The 21661-nt window shown below is 52.0% G+C and overlaps 1 long non-coding RNA gene across 7 annotated transcripts; it reads right to left on the bottom strand.

Annotated features, from left to right (window-relative positions):
- Nucleotides 1-2170: 2170 nt before the first annotated feature.
- On the bottom strand, nt 2171-19667 carry LOC128827601 (uncharacterized). 7 transcript variants are annotated; one of them, XR_008443008.1, is made up of 7 exons: nt 19596-19667; nt 18292-18379; nt 6022-6384; nt 5536-5652; nt 4105-4191; nt 3620-3739; nt 2171-2307 (listed from the first exon to the last, which is right to left on the bottom strand). It is a non-coding gene; the product is annotated as an uncharacterized LOC128827601 (long non-coding RNA). The 7 variants fall into 7 exon arrangements; XR_008443011.1 differs by lacking the exon at nt 18292-18379 and adding an exon at nt 6962-7176 and having other exon boundaries at nt 19596-19665; XR_008443009.1 differs by having other exon boundaries at nt 6022-6387; nt 19592-19664.
- Nucleotides 19668-21661: the final 1994 nt, after the last annotated feature.

Below are 21661 nucleotides of genomic sequence, written 5' to 3'. Positions count from 1 at the left end.
GTGACTGCCCTGTAATCAGGGTCCAGGTCGCTTTCCCTTTTCTCCTCTCTGCGTCGGCCCTCTTCACGCCAAGGTCCAAAGTGAGCTCCCTCTAACTAGGGTGTGGGTCTTTCCCTGCCTTTCACAAGGTAACACTGCCATTTGGAAGGGAGTTCTAGAAACCAGCCTCTTGAGAGGGTTCAGGGTTTGTCCTACTAGCTGTCCCGTGCCCTCCCCACTCACGCACTCAGACAAGTCAAAGCCCGCGTCCTCTGCATCCACCTGGACCCGCCTTCTGCCGCAAGCTCTCCTGCGCTCTGAAAGAGATCGGTGCCGAAGAGTAGGAATTAGGGTAATTTCCGGCAGGGCCGAGTACCTTGCCAATGTCATCTGAATCTACCTTGTACACGTGCTCTATACTGAGCCACAGCTAACCCGCTTCACCTCTCTCTTTCTAGCAACTCAAAAGGACAAAATGGACAAGACGACACACGCACCAAAGAAACTGCAGGAAAAGGGAAGAAAAAGCCACGGCCAACGGCTGCACACACCGCACACACAGCACACACCGCACCCCTGTACCGAGGGATCGGGTTCGACACTTTTCCTCACGGGCTTAATCCCCCTTCAGGTGCCCGGTAAAAGGACCTCCCTGTAAACAAGGATCAAGGTCCATTCCTTACAAACCAAAATGCTTTATGGGTCCCTTCCATACCTGAGGCGGAGCGAGCCCCCTTTAATACGGGTTGAGGTCCCTGTGGGTTTGAGCTCCTTAGGACCTAGCCTTTAAAATTCCCCGTGCCGTTGACCCCTCCCTGTCAGAAGGGTGCAGGTTTCCCCTTTCTAACTCCTCTTGGGCCGTTGGCACTCGCTGGGCAACGAGACCACCCACTTCCGAGGGAACGGAGGTCTCTCCTTTACAGCGCTTTTCGCTCTGGCCCATTGGAAGGCTCCTGGCTTAAGGACCACCCTGTAAGGAGGGTTTCGGTCTCCTTTGCCATGCAAATTAAGCCACAGGTCACTTTGACACGCCCGGCAAAATGACTGCCCTGTAACCAGGGTGTAAGGTCTTATACCTCTCACGCTTAAGCTAGGGGAGCCTTTCTGTGCCTGTGGCTTAGCGACTCCCCCCGACCCTCCACCACTTGAGAAGGGTTGAACTTCTGTTTCTCTTAGTCACAGTAAATTCCCACAGAATGATTTCTACTTGGCTTTTTTGAGATTTGAAGTGAAATCTTACTGGGGACCTATCCCGGTCAGATGGAACATGGTGTGGCGAAGGGGCGGCTGTAAGGGGATGGCGGAGGCCGTGGAAAATTCACCCCGTTTCTCAAAAAAGCCAAGAAATGGCCCAACCAAGCAAACGTCACAAAGTCTGGAAATGAACAGGGGAGGTGGGGGACTCCTTTCGGACCCTCACTTCCGTGTAATCCTTCCTCAAGTCTTTTTCCCTGCCCAATTTACACCGCTCAACCAACCACAACTTTCACCCTTTGTTTTCTTGTGCACAAGAAAGAATGCTGTCGGACTGACGAGCGTCAACTGTAGGCATTCGGACAGCTCCGTTACTTGTGTCCGAATTCCAGGCCTTGTGTCTCTTTGGTGATAAAGAGAGGAGATTCCTCTGGCTACTTTTGAAGAGATTGAGGTGGCGGTCCTTTCTGAAATGTGTTCATGTTGAGATGTTGTAGGTAGATGCGGTGGTATTCAGAGCCGGCACGTGGGTGCACCTAACCCTACTAACAGGACCGCGTCACAAGTAAGAGGGGTCTTTTTTGGTAAAGGTAGGGGGCACAAAGTTGTCATTTTCTTGGTGGGGTAGGAGGTAAGTCGGGAAGGGTGTCGCTGAGGGACGGAGGATTGATTGGAGAGGGGACACTCAGCAGGATCCCTCCCTTACCTGTTCATTTCCAGATCTTTTCACATTCTGGACTCCTCCCCCGCCTTGTGTAAAGGAGGAATATTTTACTAACGAAAATGTGACTGCCCTGTAATCAGGGTTCAGGTCTCTTTCCCTTTTCTCCTCCCTGTATTGGCCCCCTTAACGGCACCCGACATAGTCACTCTGCAGAGTAGACTGTGGCCCCTCCGCATCCTTGATACCACAGAGCCCGTACCCAATGAGGAAGCACACGGCCTGTGAAGAAACTAGAGGGAGCACACATGAGGAATTCAAAGCACTGACCTCTTACTCAGAGCCAATTATCTGGGAGGCGGAAACCTGAGGACTGTTCATATCTGCTTAGAAGGATATCCAGGTTGCTCAGGTCCACTTGTGCCAGCTTCTCCGGTGGCTGGGGCTCCTGGCCAATTCCTCTGCAAGCGCAGCTACAAAAGCCAAGCATGAGCCATCACTACACAAATCTCTATTGGTGTGTGAAATCTTGCCCTCATCCCTGCCTCCCTCTCCCATCCCATCTACATCAGCCCCACTGGATGAACAGAAACTGAGTGATCATTTCTCTCGTGGAGCAACAGTGACACCACGTGGCCCACCAGGGGAATGCACAAAGCATTTTCCTTAGGCAAAAACAACAAAGAGTCTGGTGGCACCTTAAAGACTAACAGGGCATAAGCTTTCGTGAGTAAAAACCTCACTTCTTCGGTCTTTGTTGTTTTTGTAGATACAGACTAACACGGCTACCCCCTGATACTTTTCCTTAGGCAGTAACAGTGACACCAGGTGGCCACTCGATGTAATAGCACAGAGCATTTCCCACATGAAGTAACAATGACACCATGTGGCCACTTTGGGTAATGCACAAAGCATTACCCTACTGGAGCAACAGTACTTGTGGCACCTTAGAGTACTCCTGTTCTTCTTTTTGCGGATACAGACTAACACGGCTGCTACTCTGGAGCAACAGTGACATCTGTAAACATTTCAGGGAGCTGGAGTGGCACCTGGTGGCCACTCGAGGTAATGCACAAAGTAGTTCCAAAGGGATCAACAGTGACACTGGGTGGCTAATCCAGGTAATTCACAAAGCATTTCAGGGAGCAAGACTGACTAGGTGGCCACAAGGGGTAATGCACAAAAAATTTCCCCCATTGATCAACAGTGACACTGTGTTGTCACCTGCAGTACCCTCAGAGTAATCCCTTAAGAAGCAGCAGTGACATTGGGCGGCCAGTGACATTGGGAGGCCAGTTGGACGACTGCACAGAGCATTTCTTTCATGGAGCAACAGAGACACTACATGGCCAATCGGGGAAATGGTCAGAGCTTTTCCCCTGCGGAACAGCAGTGACGCCCGGTGGCCACTCAGTGTAATTGCACAGAACATTTCTCTCATGAAGCAAAAATGAGACTGTGTGGCCACCCCGGGTAATCACAGAGCATTTCCTTCATGAAGCAATATTGACACCGGGTGGACACTCTGTATAGTTGCACAGAGCATTTCCCAAATAAAGCAACAGTGACACTGGGTGGCTAATCCAGGTAATGCACAAAGCATTTCCCCCATGGAGCAACAGTGGCACTGGGTGGGCACCTGGGGTAATGCACAGAGCATTTCCTTAAGGAGCAACAGTGACACTGTGTGCCGTGATACAGCAGGGCCAGAGAGCAGCAGGAGAATGGTGGAAGAAAACTAGAGTGGTACGGATGAGGAATAGAGTGCCATAATTGTTCACTCACAGCCAGTCATGCAGAAGACAGAAAGCAGAGGACTGTTCATCTCTGCTTACAAGGATGTCCAGGCTGCTCAGGTTCACTTCTTCCAGTTTCTCCTCTGGCTGGGGCTCCTGGGCGATTCCTCTGCAAACACAGCATATAACCCAAGCAGGAGCCATCACTGCCCAAAGGTCTATTGGTGTACGAGATACTGCCCTCCCTCTCCCATCCACTGTACATCAGCCCCACTTGATGAACAGTGACAGTCAACTCCCACAGTCACCCCCACCACTACCAATGGAGGATCTAGTACCATCATGTTTCTCTTCCCCCTCCCAATGCCCCAGTGGGTTGCAGACGCCCCAGACCAAGCCTGTGAGCATGCACCATTGCCCATGTTCTATGCAAAGAGACAGGACAAGGGGAGAGAGAGAGAGTATGTTGGCCAACATATGAGAGCTCAGAGAGAGACACATAGGAAGAAGGACAAATTCAGCACCTGTACTCACCTTTCCGGTTCCAGGCCTCTGCTCAGGTGAACATGCTCCTCCCTGTCCAGGAAGATCAGCTGCTCCCAATATAGGGAAATTCTCCCTCTGCACCCAGAACAAGGAGGAAAACTTTTATTACAAACCGAACCCCACCTAAAGGGAAGCAGACGTCTGTACTCAGCCTTTACCACACATGTATCTTAGAGGCCACCTGGGCTATTTCTCAGAATGTAGTTGCCCTGGAGCAACAGTGACACCCAGTGGCCAATCACGGCAATGCACAGAGCATGTCCCCCATGCAGCAGCAGTGACACTTGGTGGCCACTCGCGGCAAAGCACAAAGCATTTCCCTCGTGGAGCAACACAGACACTACGTAGCCACTCAGGGTAAGGCAGAAATCATTTCCCCCCCACAGCGCTGCACTGATACTCGGTGGCCAGCCGGGGTAATGTCTGGGCTATCTGCCTTGGACCATCACCGCCATCCGGCGGGCAGGCAGGGTAACATACAGACTGTGTTTCTCCTGGAGCAGTGGTGACACCCGGTGGCCAGTTGGGGAAATGCGCAGAGTGCATCTGCCCTGGAGGAGCAGTGACAGCCTGTGGGCAGCAGGGGCAGCACCAGCCCCTTCCTCACTGGGGGAGCTGAGGTGGGGTAGACAGAAAACTGTGGCAGCTGCATCCCCCCCACCACCACGAGGCCTCACCCCTCACTGAAGTGCAAGTTCTGCCTCCGCCCCTCAGAGGCTCCAGCCCTTCACCAGCCCAGAGGCCAGAGCCAGGCAGGGTAGGGCGACTGCTACGCTAGGTGGCGCAATGATGCAGGTAGCCACAGCGCTCCCCACCCTTGTCCTTGTGCTGTATGGGTTCCCGGGGCTGTGGTTGCTCCTCAGTTCCCGGCCGCCCTTCGACCGCTCACAGACCTTAAGAGCCGCTCGGGTTGGGGTCGGGCTCCAGGGCCAGCAGAGCCCTCGGGGAGCAGTAACCAGGAGGGTTAGGACCTAGGAGCCCAGCCTGGAGCAGGTCAGCCCAGAGTGCTGTGCAGATCTCTGGACCCTTCACATAACATGTGTGGTGCAACTTGGTGACTGGAGACACAGGCCGAGGGCTACTCTCAGACCCCTGCTCACGTCCGCTAGTGAATATGGCCTGCTTCAGAGAGGATACCTAGAGTGGCATGACCAGGGAAGCTCACCCAGTGATAGAGAAGGAAGAGACTTGAGGACTGAGCATATCTGCCCTCAACCCTCTTCCCGTTACACCTTTAGCATTACAACCAAAAAGCACCCCTTGCAACGGCACCCGACATAGTCACTCTGCAGAGCAGACTCTGGCCCCTCCCCCGCCTCAATCCCACAGAGCCCCGTGCCCAGTGAGGAAGCTCATGGCCTGTGAAGAAAATTAGAGCGAGCACAGATGAGGAATTCCAAGCACTGACGGCTTACTCACAGTCAGTTATGCGGAAGGCAGAAAGCGGAGGACTGTTAATCTCTGCTTACAAGGATGTCCAGGCTGCTCAGGTCCACCTCTGCCAGCTTTTCCTTCGGCTGCTGCTCGACTGTTCCTCTGCAAGCGCCACAAATAAGCCGAGCCGGAGCCATCACTCCACAAAACTCAATTGATGGGCAAAATCTTGCACTCATTCCTGACTCCCTTTCCCATCCCGTCTACATCAACCCCACTCGATGAACAGAGACTGCGTCAACACTGACAGTGATGCTCCACTCTTGCGCGCGCTGCCCCGCGTGATTGTTGTCCCCTCCCACTTCTACATGGCTTCCGAGACCTAGCCAGTGGGGATGCACACCTAGCATGCCTGCCCGTGTTCAACGAAAGGATGCCGAACAAGTAGAGACAAGGACAGACCGAGAAAATGGGTCAGACAACACACTAGAGAAGAGAGAGAGAAACATGGAAGGAAGGCAAGAAACTCACCAGCTAGAGTCATCCTCCTAGATGCAACCTTTCGCTGCGATGAACACACCGCTCCTGGCCAGACAAAATGAGCAGCCCCTGATAACGGGGGACCTTGTCTCCCTCGTAGCCACAGCTAGACGGGAACCTTTTCTTACAAACACAGACCAAGCTAACGGCGCATCCCTGCCTGGAGCCATGTGGGCCGTGACCAGACTCCTCACCAAACCAGACACTTAGCTCACTGACAGTGACGGCTGCTCCGTTTCCAGCTAGATGGCATCGCCATAGCCTGGCATCAACAATGCTCACTGTCTCATGGCTCTTGCGTGCCTTCCATCTCACACCGGGGGTGGGCTCTTACCCTTGACTTCTTTCTCCTTCCTACTAAGCAGAATACAAGAGGGAAAAACAAAAGTTATCATCGGTGTATGTTCTTCTTCTCCCTGTCCCATTACACCTTTATAGATACAATTAAAAAGCACACAACACACACTCAACCTCTGGAATTGCTGGCCAGAGAATGCTGTGAAAGTCAAGACTATAATAGGGTTCAAAAAAGGACTAGGTCAATTCATGGAGAATAGGTCCATCGATGGCTATTAGTCAGGATGGGCAGGGATGGTGTCCTTATCCTCTGTTTGCCAGAAGCTGGGAATGGGCCACACAGGATGGATCACTTCACGATTACCTGTTCTATTCATTCCCTCTGAAGCACCTGGTATTAGCCAGTTGGAAGACAGGATACTGGGCTAGATGGACCTTTGGTCTGACCCAGTATTGCCATTCTTACGTTCTAATGTTAAGCAGCCCGTTGCACCTGCACCCAAGAGAGTCACTGTGCAGAAGAGACTATTGTCTCTTCCCCTGGTCGTAATCCCACAGCTAATCCCAAAATAGGGAAATTCTCCTCCCACACCCAGAAGAAGGAGGAAAACTTTTATGAGAAACCAAGCCTCACCTAAAGAGAAGCAGCCGTGTGTACTCAGCTACTACCATGCATTTATCTTAGGCTTCAGCCGTGCCGCTAAAAGTTGTGAAGTGTAGTTATGAGGGAGGCAGAAAGCTGAGGACTGTTCATATCTGCTTAGAAGGATGTCCAAGCTGCTCAGATCCACTTCTGCCAGCTTCTCCTCTGCCTAGGGCTCCTGAACAACAATTCCTCTGTAAGAGCAGCTGCAAAAGCCAAGCATGAGCCGTCATTACACAGAGCTCTTGCCCTCATCCCTGCCTCCCTTTTCCATCATATCTACATCTGCCCCCCTCAATGAACAGAGACCGAGTTAACACCGACAGTCACCGCTCCATTCTCGCACCCACTGCCCTGCATGATTTTCGTCCCCTCCTACTTCTTCATGACTCCCGAGACCTAGCCTGTGGGGACGCACACCTACCACACCTCCCCTTGTCCTATGAAGGGAGACGGCACAATGAGAGGAGAGGAGAGAGAGAGTCCATGGGGCTGCTCTATGGATAAGTTCAATAGGCATCAGTGGCTTAGTGGTATGCAGGACTGGTGCAACCACTAGGCGAACTAGCCGCCTAGGGTGCCAAGTGGTTAGGGGCTCCCACCGGGTCTTAGTGTCCACCCTTCTGGTTTCAGAGTAACAGCCGTGTTAGTCTGTATCCGCAAAAAGAAGAACAGGAGTACTTGTGGCACCTTAGAGACTAACAAATTTATTTATGCTCTAATAAATTTATTAGTCTCTAAGGTGCCACAAGTACTCCTGTTCTTCTTTTCACCCTTCTGGATTTCCTATCCCTGTTCTGACCCTTCCTGCAGGCTCGGAGTCTTCCTGGGAAGGGGATCTAGTAGTTAAAAGAGAAAAAGCCTCCAGCCTGCCAGACCTATCAGCACAACACTGAAATTGTTAAAGAGCCATTCAAGGGGTAATGAAGCCACTTAACAGGCATTTGCCAACTCCCAGGTATATATTCAAAAAGAACGGGAGTACTTGTTTCAGAGTAGCAGCCGAGTTAGTCTGTATCCGCAAAAAGAAGAACAGGAGTACCTGTGGCACCTTAGAGACTAACAAATTTATTAGAGCATAAGCTTTCGTGGACTACAGCCCACTTCTTCGGATGCATATAGAATGGAACATATATTGAGGAGATATATATACACACATACAGAGAGCATAAACAGGTGGGTGGCACCTTAGGCCTTGGCTACACTCGCGGATTCACAGCGCTGCAGCGGCAGTGCTGTGAAGTACGAGTGTAATCGTGCCATCTCTCCGAGGGGAATAGCTTGCAGTGCTGCGAGCGAGCGTGCAGCGCTGCAGGCGCTGATTACACTGGCGCTTTACAGCGCTGCACTCGCTCCGCTCGCGGGGGGGTGTTTTTTCACACCCCTGAGCCCAGCAAGTGCAGCTCTGTGAATTGCCAGTGTAGCCAAGGCCTTAGAGACTAACAAATTTATTAGACCATAAGCTTTCGTGGACTACAGCCCACTTCTTCTGAAACCAGGTATATACTGTCAGTTTCTGAATGTACTGACAACAACAGTTGTGCATGACGGTCATATTTACTCAGGACATGTCAGCCTACAGGATCTTAGTTTGCCAAAAAGCGGTGCCCTGGCTTGGCAGCCAGGAACCGCCTTCCGGAGACACCAGAGAGCCAGAACGTCGGCTTGTGGGGGCAGCGAGCCCCCACCACGGAGGAGCCAGTGCGGCGCAGGGGGGAGGAGCCCTGCAAAGGTGGCAGCGCCGCTAGCGGGGAGCAGCTGTGCCCCTTGCCCCTCCTGCCCAGGTTGCGGACAGGCGTCCCCACGGGGGCGCCTGCAGCTGCAGCAGATGCATGCGGGCAGAGGCCCCCGTGCGCTCCCCAGCTCCCCCCTTGCTGTGCTCGGGGTCTGCGGCTCCCGGGCATATGAGCCACTGCCGGGGCGCGGAGCCTGCTCTTGGAGTGGCAGCAATGGTGGCAGCTCACACTCCCGGGAGCCGCAAAGCCTGAGCGCAGCGAGGAAGGAGCCGGGGGACGCATGGGGTCCACTGCCCGCATGCATCGACTGCATGGAGCAACAGTGACACTTTGTGGCCACGCGGGGTAATGCACGAGCATTTCCTTAAGGAGCAACAGTGACACCATATGGCTATGTGGGGTAATGCACACAGCATTTCCTTCATGGAGCAACAGTGACACTGTGTGGCCATGCGGGGTAATGCACAGAGCATTTCCTTCAAGGAGCAACAGTGACACCATGTGGTCATGCGAGGTAATGCCCAGAGCATTTGCTGCAGAGAACAACAGTGACACTGTGTGGCCATGTGAGGTACTGCACAGGGCATTTCCCTCATGGAGCAACAGTGACACTGTGTGGCCACACGGGGTAATGCACACAGCATTTCCTTCATGGAGCAACAGTGACACTGTGTGGCCACCGAAGGTAATGCATAGAGCATTTCCTTCATGGAGCAACAGTGACACTGTGTGGCCACGTGGGGTAATGCACGAGCATTTCCTTAAGGAGAAACAGTGACACTGTGTGGCCAGGCGGGGTAATGCACAGAGCATTTTCTACATGGCGCAACAGTGACACCGAGTGACCACGCGGGGTAATGCACAGAGCAATTCCTCAAGGAGCAACAGTGACACCATGTGGTCATGCGAGGTAATGCCCAGAGCATTTTCTGCAGCGAACAACAGTGACACTGTGTGGCCACGTGAGATAAAACACAGAGCATTTCCTGCATGGAGCAACAGGGACAATGTGTGGCCACGCGGGGTAATGCACACAGCATTTCCTTCATGGAGCAACACTGACACTGTGTGGCCACCGAAGGTAATGCACAGAGCATTTCCTTCATGGAGCAACAGTGACACTGTGTGGCCATCGAAGATAATGCAGAGAGCATTTCCTTCAAGGATCAACACTGACACCATGTGGGCATGCGAGGTAATGCCCATAGCATTTTCTGCAGCGAACAACAGTGACACTGTGTGGCCATGTGAGGTACTGCACAGGGCATTTCCTTCATGGAGCAACAGTGACACTGTGTGGCCACACGGGGTAATGCACAGAGCATTTTCTTCATGGAACAACAGTGACACGGTGTGGCCACGTGAGGTAATGAACAGAGCATTTCCTGAATGGAGCAACAGTGACACTGTGTGGCCACACGGGGTAATGCACAGAGCATTTCCTTCATGGAGCAACAGGGACACTGTGTGGCTACGTGGGGTAATGCAGAGACCATTTCCTTAAGAAATAACAGTGACACTGTGTGGCCACGTGAGATAAAACACAGAGCATTTCCTGCATGGAGCAACAGGGACAATGTGTGGCCACGCGGGGTAATGCACACAGCATTTCCTTCATGGAGCAACACTGACACTGTGTGGCCACCGAAGGTAATGCACAGAGCATTTCCTTCATGGAGCAACAGTGACACTGTGTGGCCACGTGGGGTAATGTATGAGCATTTCCTTAAGGAGGAACAAGTATCGGGGGTAGCCGTGTTAGTCTTTAGGGTGCCACCAGACTCTTTTTTATTTTTGTAGATACAAACTAACAGATTTATTTGGGCATAAGTTTTCGTGGGTGAAAACCTCTCTTCTTCAGATGCATAGAGTGAAAGTTACAGATGCAGGCATTATATACTGACACATGAAGAGCAGGGAGTTACTTCGCAAGTGGAGAACCAGTGTTGACAGGGCCAATTCAATCAGGGTGGATGTAGTCCACTCCCAATAAGAGATGAGGAGGTGTCAATTCCAGTAGAGGAAAAGTTGCTTCTGTAATGAGCCACCCATTCCAGTCCCTATTAAAGCCCAGATTAATGGTGTTAAATTTGCAAATGCATTTTAGTTCTGCTGTTTCTCTTTGAAGTCTGTTTCTGAAGTTTTTTTGTTCAATGATAGTGACTTTTAAATTTCTAATAGAATGACCAGGGAGACTGAAGTGTTCACTTACTGGCTTATGTATGTTACCATTCCTGATGTCCGATTTGTGTCCATTTATTCTTTTGCGGAGGGACTGTCCGGTTTGGCCAATGTACATGGCAGAGGGGCATTGCTGGCACATGATGGCATATACAACATTAGTGGATGTGCGGGTGAATGAGCCCTTGATGGTGTGGCTGATGTGGTTGGGTCCAAAACCCGAGAACCCCGACTAGGGGTATTCTATCTGCTACCCAACATCCATAAACCCGGAAACCCCGGACGCCCCATCATCTCAGGCATTGGCACTCTTACAGCAGGATTATCTGGCTATTTGGACTCTCTCCTCAGACCCTACGCTACCAGCACTCCCAGTTATCTTCGAGACACCACCGACTTCCTGAGGAAACTACAATGCATTGGTGTTCTTCCTGAAAACACCATCCTGGCCACCATGGATGTAGAAGCACTTTACACCAATATTCCACATGAGGATGGACTACAAGCTGTCAGGAACAGTATCCCTGATGAGGCCACAGCACGCCTGGTGGCTGAGCTTTGTGACTCTGTCCTCATCCACAACCACTTCAGATTTGGGGACAACTTATACCTTCAAGTCAGTGGCACTGCTATGGGTACCCGCATGGCCCCACAGTATGCCAACATTTTTATGGCTGACTTAGAACAACGCTTCCTCATCTCTCGTCCCCTAGTTCCCCTCCTCTACTTGCGCTACATTGATGACATCTTCATCATACGGACCCACGGAAAGGAGGCCCTTGAAGAATTCCACCTGGACTTCAACAATTTCCACCCCACCATCAACCTCAGCCTGGACCAGTCCACACAAGAGATCCACTTCCTGGACACTACAGTGCAAATAAGTGATGGTCACATAAACACCACCCTATACCGGAAACCTACTGACCGCTATACGTACCTACATGCCTCCAGCTTCCATCCAAGACACATCACATGATCCATTGTCTACAGCCAAGCCCTGAGATACAACCGAATTTGCTCCAACCCCTCAGACAGAGACAAACACCTACAAGATCTTTATCAAGCATTCGTAAAACTACAATACCCACCTGGGGAAGTGAGGAAACAGATTGACAGAGCAAGACGGGTACCCAGAAATCACCTACTACAGGACAGGCCCAACAAGGACAATAACAGAACACCACTGGCCATCACATACAGCCCCCAGCTAAAACCTCTCCAGCGCATTATCCACGATCTACAACCTATCCTGGAAAATGATCCCTCACTCTCACAGACCTTGGGAGGCAGGCCAGTCCTCGCTTACAGACAACCCCCCAACCTGAAGCAAATACTCACCAGCAACTACACACCACAGCACAGAAACACCAACCCAGGAACCAATCCCTGTAGCAAACCTCGTTGCCTACTCTGTCCCCGTATCTACTCTGGCGACACCATCAGAGGACCCAACCACATCAGCCACACCATCAAGGGCTCATTCACCCGCACATCCACTAAAGTTATATATGCCATCATGTGCCAGCAATGCCCCTCTGTCATGTACATTGGCCAAACCGGACAGTCCCTCCGCAAAAGAATAAATGGACACAAATCGGACATCAGGAATGGCAACATACATAAGCCAGTAAGTGAACACTTCAATCTCCCTGGTCATTCTATTACAGATTTAAAGGTCACTATCATTGAACAAAAAAACTTCAGAAACAGACTTCAAAGAGAAACAGCAGAACTAAAATTCATTTGCAAATTTAACACCATTAATCGGGGCTTGAATAGGGACTGGGAGTGGCTGGCTCATTGCAGAAGCAGCTTTACCTCTCCTGGAATTGACACCTCCTCATCTGTTATTGGGAGTGGACTATCCCATCCCATCCCATCTCCTAGAACTGGAAGGGACCTTGAAAGGTCATCAAGTCCAGCCCCCTGCCTTCACTAGCAGGACCAAGTACTGATTTTGCCCCAGAGTCCCAAGTGGCCCCCTCAAGGATTGAACTCACAACCCTGGGTTTAGCAGGCCAATGCTCAAACCACTGAGCTATCCCTCCCCCCAGGGTGGACTACATCCACCCTGATTGAATTGGCCCTGCCAACACTGGTTCTCCACTTGCAAACTAAATCCCTGCTCTCCATGTGTCAGTATATAATGCCTACATCTGTAACTTTCACTCTATGCATCTGAAGAAGTGAGGTTTTTACCCACGAAAGCTTATGACCCAATAAATCTGCTAGTCTTTAAGGTGACACCAGACTCCTTGTTGTTTTTAAGGAGGAACAGTGCCACTGTGTGGCCACCCGAGGTAATGCAGAGATCATTTCCTTCATGGACCAACAGTAACATTAGGTTGCCACGCGCGGTAATGCACAGAGCATTTTCTACATGGAGCAACAGTGACACTGTGTGGCCACGCAGGGTAATGCAGAGAACATTTCCTTAAGGAGCAACAGTGACACTGTGTGGCCACACCGGGTAATGCACAGAGCATTTCCTTCAGGGAGCAACAGTGACACTGTGTGGCCATGCGGGGTAATGCACAGAGCATTTCCTTAAAGAGCAACAGTGACACTGGGTGGCTACACGGGGAAATGCACAAAGCATTTCCTTCATCAGGGGTCTGGGGTGGAGGTGTGGATGAGGGGTTTGGGGTGTGGAAGGGGCTTAAGGCTTAAGGAGGAGAGGGTTGGGATGCGGGGTTCAGGAGAGGGCTCAGAGGTGGGGCAGAGGCTTGGGATGCGGGGGGTGGGGGGAGAGTTCTGACTGGGGGTTCAGGCTCTAGGGTGGGGCCAGGCATGAGCAGTTTGGGGTGCAGGCAGGCTGCCCTAGGGCTGGTGCCGGAGGACTCCCCCCAGCAGGAGGGCCGACAGGGAGGGAGCATGGGGCTCCGGAGAAGGGCCCGCTCTCCCACTTGCCAGCAGCAGGGAGCTCCGGGCCTGGGGAGAGGCCCACAGCAGCCCTGCAAGCCCCAATTTGCTCCCCTCCCCAGTTCCCGCCCACCCCCTACCTCTCTCCTCTTCAGGTCCCTGCCGTGTGGCCCTTTAGAGCTGCTGCACGGCTAGTTATAGCCAGCTGCGCGCCCGCGCAGCTTAGAGGGAATTTAGCGCACTTGGGCTCGATGGGAGCCGCCACTGAATTATCTGAATTATCATAGCAAATGGCCCATGACCCCATTGTGCTAGGCGCTGTACGCAAAGGGAATAAAGAGACAGGCCCTGCCCCTGCTCTAGTCTATGCCATCTCTAACATTAACAACTCCTGGCTCATGTCCCACGTAAGAGACAGCCCCAAATCCCTGTCTTTGTATCTCCTCTGAACAACCCGGGAATAGCAACACCTGCTTCTCCAGCCCCATGATGCACCCAAACAACCCTGTAGTTCAGTTAACAGCACAGCTGCAGGGGCTGGGGGCGCTGCCCTCACAGGTGTTCCCCTTACCTTGCGCTCTGATCGGCTGGGAGCACAGAGCGCAGTTTGTATGGGAGCAGGGCAGCAGCAGCTGCTCCTGAGGACTTCCAATAAAAGTCATAAGAACGTAAAAATGGCCCTACCGGGTCAGACCCAAAGTCCATCTAGCCCAGTATCCTGTCTTCCCACAGTGGCCAGTGCCAGGTGCCCCAGAGCTAATGAACAGAACAGGGAATCATCAAGTGATCCATCCCGTCGCCCATTCCCAGCTTCTGGCAAACAGAGGCTAGGGACATCATCCCTGCCCCTCCTGGCTAATAGCCATTGATGCATTTATCCTCCGTGAACTTATCTAGTTAGTTTTTGAACCCTGTTATAGTCTTGGCCTTCACAACATCCTCTGGCAAGGAGTTCCGCAGGTTGACTGTGCATTGTATGAAGAAACACTTGCTTTTATTTGTTTTAAACCTGCTGCCTATTAATTTCATTTGGTGACCCCTAGTTCTTGTATTATGAGAAGTAGTAAACAACACTTCCTTATCTACTTTCTCTACACCAGTCATGATTTTATAGACCTCAATCATATCTCCCCTTAGCCGTCTCTTTTCCATGCTGAAAAGTCCCAGTCTTATTAATCTCTCCTCATACGGAAGCCCTTCCATACCCCTAATCATTTTTGTTGCCCTTTTCTGAATCTTTTCCAATTCCAATATATCTTTTTTTGAGATGGGGGTGACCACATCTGCACAAGGTATTCAAGATGTGGGCATACCATGGATTTATATAGAGGCAACATGATATTTTCTACCCTATCTTTTAACCAGTTACCAATGCATAAGAGCACCTTCCCTCTTATCCCATGACAGCTTACTTTGCGTAAGAGCCTTTGGTGAGGGACCTTGTCAAAGGCTTTCTGAAAATCATAGTACAATGTAGCCACTGGATCCTCTCGGTCCACGTCCTTGTTGACCCCATCAAAGAAGTCAACGTTCAGTGGTCCGGCGCTTCTCCCTGTTGTCTGCCTATGTCCCTGTCATAAACATACAACTAAGGGTAGCATAAAATCCCTCTTTACCCTGTAAAGGGTTAATTCCTCTTTTACCTGCCCTGTTCTCATTTGTGCCCCCTAAACTCGCACCCTGCTCTGCCACTGCCTGAATGTGCTGCAGAATGGGGGTCTCTTGCAGGGCAGACAACGCATTGCCTCTGCCCTGGTGCAATCTAGCCTAGCTGGGTCCTCCTCCTTTGAGGGGAAGGAGGACCGGTCATCAGGCTGAGCAGGGCTGACTTTGTCAGCTCCTTGGAGTTAGATGACTGGATTAAAGAGCACTAGATCAGCGTAATAAGTAGAAAAGCATATGCTTGTCCAAAAAGCCCCTGACAGATTGCAGCCTGCAGTGGTCTAAAGATGTACGGAGCAACTTGGCACCACATCAGCCAGTAAACCGATTGCCCACTGAGCTGAAAATACAGACGTACCAATTGAAAAACTGACTATGCAAAAACAGCAACAAAAGTCCGGTTTTTGATCAATACAACGCTGGCAACTGCACTGCCAAGGTCACCCACTGGGCCCAGAGTTGCAACTCCTCCTGTATTTTTATAGCACCTTTTATCCCCAAATGCGTTCCAACCCTACGCAAAGAGCAGCGCTGAAATGCAGCCACATCTGGGGGTCAGGGTGACAGCTGACCGGCTAAGTAGCAGATTGTAGAACAGGGAAGGCTGGGGGAAGGGATATTTCGCTAAGGACTTCCAAGGAAAACCCCATCCTCTTGCAGAAAAAAACATCTCTGGCAGGTCCTGCTACTCTAAGGACTTACCTGGAAGCCCCACACAGAATACTGTACGGTGTATGGAGCTCAGCTTCTCCAGCTATCTGCCGCCAATAGCAGGCTCACTGGAAATAGCTACAACAGGGAGCTTAGAGGCCGTCATAAAGTGAAGGGCTGGGCCCATGCTGTCATTTACCAAAGAGTCCTGGAGAGTTCACACCAGGTGGTCCAGTCCCCACAGCCATCCCCTCGTGCATTCCATGGCTCTCAGCATGGCAGTGAGGATCATATGCATACACAAGAGCCAGGCCCGGGCAAAGCAGCTAACTTTGGCAGGGCTGCTCAGAGGATTCAGGGGGCTGGGGTATTCGGCGGCGGAGGGTCCCTGCCGCCGAAGACCCAGCACTTCGGCGTCAGGTCCCGGGGCAGAAGGACCCCCCGCCGCGAGTCTTCAGGGCACTTCGGCGGCGGGTCCCGGAGTGGAAGAAGCTTCAGGGGCCCGGGCCCCACGAGAGTTTTCCAGGGCCCCCGGAGCGAGTGAAGGACCCCGCTCCAGGGGCCCCGAAAAACTCTCATGGGGACCCTGCGGGACCTGGGGCAAATTGCCCCACTTGCCCCAGCCCCACCCCCCCGGGCAGCCCTGAACTTTGGGCCCATTCCTGCTCCAGCTGGACTCAGTAGCAAAGCTCCAATTGGTTTCAATGGCAGCAGGATCAGACCCGGTGGATTCACCCCCGCCCCCCACCCCCAGCTCAATCCTCCAGGTACAGCCTTTCTCCGCTGACATTCCTTAGCCAAAATCCGCTCCTGCCCATGTTTTTAGACTAGAAATGTCTCCTACAACAGCACTTTAATGTACACTAATGTAGGAAACTGCACTGCCTGGCTTCCTGCCCCTCAGTCATCTAGGCCCTAACATTCAGAGCTGAGCTACATTTCCAAATATATTGATTTCAGTTACAACACAGAATGCAAATTGTACAGTTCTCACTTTATATTACTTTTGATTACAAATATTTGCATTGTAAACAGATAAAAGAGGTGTTGGGCAGAAAAATCACTAAGGGGGCTGGTGCTGACTGGGCAGGATGTGTTGGGAGGGAAAGCCCAGAGGTGGGTTTTGCTGATTGGGCAGGAGGTGGTGGGCGGGGAAATCACTGAGGCAGCTCGTGCTGACAGGGTAGGAGGCGCAGGGCGGGAAAAGTCACTGAGGGGATTGGCGCTGACAGGGTAGGAGGGAAAGCCCAGAGTTGGGTTTCGCTGACTGGGTGGGAGGTGTTGGGCTAGAAAATCACTGAGGGGGCTGGTGCTGACTAGGTAGGAAGCGCTGGGCGGGAAAGCCCTGAGGTGGGTTTTGCTGATTGGGCAGGAGGTGCTGGGCAGGAAAATCACTGAGGCAGCTCGCGCTGACAGGGTACGAGGCACAGGGCGGGAAATGTCACTGAGGGGATTGGCGCTGACTGGGTAGGAGGTGTTGGGAGGGAAAGCCCAGAGGTGGGTTTCGCTGACTGGGTGGGAGGTGTTGGGCTAGAAAATCACTGAGGGGGCTGGTGCTGATTAGGTAGGAAGCGCTGGGCGGGAAAGCCCTAAGGTGGGTTTTGCTGATTGGGCAGGAGGTGCTGGGCAGGAAAATCACTGAGGCAGCTCGTGCTGACAGGGTAGGAGGCACAGGGCGGGAAAAGTCACTTACGGGGTTGGCGCTGACTGGGTAGGAGGAGTTGGGAGGGAAAGCGCTGGATGGGAAAATCTTTCAGGGGCTGGCACTGACTGGGCAGGAGGCTCTGAGTGGGAAAGTCACTGAGGTGGCTCGTGTTGAGTGGGTAGGAGGTGTTGGGAGAGAAAGCCCAGAGGTGGGTTTTGCTGACAAGGCAGGAGGTATTGGGTGGGAAAAGTCACTGAGGGGGTTGGCGCTGACCGGGTAGGCGGTGTTGGGAGGGAAGCCCAGAGGTGTGTTTTACTGATTGGGCAGAAAAATCACTGAGGCAGCTCTTGTTGATCGGGCAGAAGGCGATGAGTCAAAAACCACGGAAGCCAACCTCAAGGACTGGGCAGGAGGTAACCCTGTAGATGATACCCTTACTGGAGAAGAGACATGGAAAGGAAAGGGGAACAGACTCTGCTACTGATATTACAAAAAGTACTGGGTAGGAAACTCCTAAAGTAGCTTGCACTCACTACACAAATGGTCCGAGGGGGAAAAGGTGTGTGCAGGCTTGAGCTTACCAAGAAAAAGACGCTAAGCAGGAAACCTCAAGCACTTTGTGCCGACTAGGAAGAAGGTGCTGAGTTCTCGTGAAAGCTCTCCTAACTTCTGCAACACACACGTGATGAAAATTAGGAATTAGGGTAATTTCCATACGGGGAGATTACTTGGTAATCCTGATGTCTAATGAGCCACACCTAAACAAGGGGAATCTTTTACAACCTGTGGCTGAGAGATTCCCCATCCCGCTACCCCATCAGAAGGATTGAGGTTCTGTTTCTATTAGTCACAGTAAATTCCCCCAGAATAATTTCTACTTGGTTTTTTTGAGATTTGAAGTGAAATCCTACTGGGACCTATCCCGGTCAGATGGAACATGGTGTGGCGAAGGGGCGGCTGTAAGGGGATGGCGGAGGCCGTGGAAAATTCGCCCCTTTTCTCAAAAAAGCCAAGAAATGGCCCAACCAAGCAAACGTCACAAAGTCCGGAAATGAACAGGGGAGGTGGGGGGCTCCTTTCGGACCCTCACTTCCGTGTAATCCTTCCTCAAGTCCTTTTGCCCTGCCCAATTTACACCGCTCAACCAACCACAACTTTCACCCTTTGTTTTCTTGTGCACAAGAAAGAACGCTGTCGGACTGACGAGCGTCAACTGTAGGGATTCGGACACCTCCGTTAGTTGTGTCCCAATTCCTGGCCTTGTGTCTCTTTGGTCATTAATCACCAAAGAGAGGAGATTTCTCGGGCTACGTTGGAAGAGATTGAGGTGGCGGTCCTTTCTGAAATGTGTTCATGTTGAGATGTTGTAGGTAGATGCGGTGGTATTCAGAGCCGGCACGTGGGTGCACCTAACCCTACTAACAGGACCGCGTCACAAGTAAAAGGGGTCTTTTCTGGTAAAGGTAGGGGGCACAAAGTTGTCATTTTCTTGGTGGGGTAGGAGGTAAGTCGGGAAGGGTGTCGCTGAGGGACGGAGGATTGATTGGAAAGGGGACACTCAGCAGGATCCCTCCCTTACCTGTTCATTTCCAGATCTTTTCACATTCAGGACTCCCCCACCCTCATTGTGTAAAGGAGGTGTATTATATTAAAGAAAGGGTGACTGCCCTGTAATCAGGGTCCAGGTCGCTTTCCCTTTTCTCCTCTCTGCGTCGGCCCTCTGCACGCCAAGGTCCAAAGTGAGCTCCCTCTAACTAGGGTGTGGGTCTTTCCCTGCCTTTCACAAGGTAACACTGCCATTTGGAAGATAGTTCTAGAACCCAGCCTCTTGAGAGGGTTCAGGGTTTGCCCTACTAGCTGTCCCGTGCCCTCCTCACTCACGCACTCAGCCAAGTCAAAGCCCGCGTCCTCTGCATCCACCTGGACCCGCCTTCTGCCGCAAGCTCTCCTGCGCTCTGAAAGAGATCGGTGCCGAAAAGTAGGAATTAGGGTAATTTCCGGCAGGGCCGAGTACCTTGCCAATGTGATCTGAATCTACCTTGTACACGTGCTCTCTACTGAGCCACAGCTAACCCGCTTCACCTCTCTCTTTCTAGCAACTCAAAGGACAAAATGGACAAGACGACACAAGCACCAAAGAAACTGCAGGAAAAGGGAAGAAAAAGCCACGGCCAACGGCTGCACACACCGCACACACAGCACACACCGCACCCCTGTACCGAGGGATCGGGTTCGACACTTCTCCTCACGGGCTTAATCCCCCTTCAGGTGCCCGGTAAAAGGACCTCCCTGTAAACAAGGATCAAGGTCCATTCCTTACAAACCAAAATGCTTTATGGGTCCCTTCCATAGCTGAGGCGGAGCGAGCCCCCTTTAAAACGGGTTGAGGTCTCTGTGGGTTTGGGCTTCTTAGGACCTAGCCTTTAAAATGCCCCGTGCCGTTGACCCCTCCCTGTCAGAAGGGTGCAGGTCTCCCCTTTCTAACTCCTCTTGGGCCGTTGGCACTCGCTGGGCAACGAGACCACCCACTTCCGAGGGAACGGAGGTCTCTCCTTTACAGCGCTTTTCGCTCTGGCCCATTGGAAGGCTCCTGGCTTAAGGACCACCCTGTAAGGAGGGTTTCGGTCTCCTTTGCCATGCAAATTAAGCCACAGGTCACTTTGACACGCCCGGCAAAATGACTGCCCTGTAACCAGGGTGTAAGGTCTTATACCTCTCACGCTTAAGCTAGGGGAGCCTTTCCGTACCTGTGGCTTAGCGACTCCCCCCGACCCTCCACCACTTGAGAAGGGTTGAACTTCTGTTTCTCTCAGTCACAGTAAATTCCCACAGAATGATTTCTACTTGGCTTTTTTGAGATTGGAAGTGAAATCTTATTTGGGACCTATCCCGGTCAGATGGAACATGGTGTGGCGAAGGGGCGGCTGTAAGGGGATGGCGGAGGCCGTGGAAAATTCGCCCCTTTTCTCAAAAAAGCCAAGAAATGGCCCAACCAAGCAAACGTCACAAAGTCTGGAAATGAACAGGGGAGGTGGGGGGCTCCTTTCGGACCCTCACTTCCGTGTAATCCTTCCTCAAGTCCTTTTGCCCCGCCCAATTTACACCGCTCAACCAACCACAACTTTCACCCTTTGTTTTCTTGTGCACAAGAAAGAACGCTGTCGGACTGACGAGCGTCAACTGTAGGGATTCGGACAGTTCCGTTAGTTGTGTCCCAATTCCTGGCCTTGTGTCTCTTTGGTGATTAATCACCAAAGAGAGGAGATTCCTCGGGCTACGTTGGAAGAGATTGAGGTGGCGGTCCTTTCTGAAATGTGTTCATGTTGAGATGTTGTAGGTAGATGCGGTTGTATTCAGAGCCGGCACGTGGGTGCACCTAACCCTACTAACAGGACCGAGTCACAAGTAAAAGGGGTCTTTTCTGGTAAAGGTAGGGGGCACAAAGTTGTCATTTTCTTGGTGGGGTAGGAGGTAAGTCGGGAAGGGTGTCGCTGAGGGACGGAGGATTGATTGGAAAGGGGACACTCAGCAGGATCCCTCCCTTACCTGTTCATTTCCAGATCTTTTCACATTCAGGACTCCCCCACCCTCATTGTGTAAAGGAGGTGTATTATATTAAAGAAAGGGTGACTGCCCTGTAATCAGGGTCCAGGTCGCTTTCCCTTTTCTCCTCTCTGCGTCGGCCCTCTGCACGCCAAGGTCCAAAGTGAGCTCCCTCTAACTAGGGTGTGGGTCTTTCCCTGCCTTTCACAAGGTAACACTGCCATTTGAAAGGTAGTTCTAGAAACCAGCCTCTTGAGAGGGTTCAGGGTTTGCCCTACTAGCTGTGCCGTGCCCTCCTCACTCACGCACTCAGACAAGTCAAAGCCCGCGTCCTCTGCATCCACCTGGACCCGACTTCTGCCGCAAGCTCTCCTGCGCTCTGAAAGAGATCGGTGCCGAAAAGTAGGA

The sequence above is a fragment of the Malaclemys terrapin genome, chromosome 22 (assembly GCF_027887155.1).
Source record: "Malaclemys terrapin pileata isolate rMalTer1 chromosome 22, rMalTer1.hap1, whole genome shotgun sequence".
Classification (NCBI taxonomy): domain Eukaryota; kingdom Metazoa; phylum Chordata; order Testudines; family Emydidae; genus Malaclemys; species Malaclemys terrapin.
The sequence above is the reverse complement of the archived record's forward strand: the minus strand, read 5'-3'. Positions and strand labels throughout refer to the sequence as shown.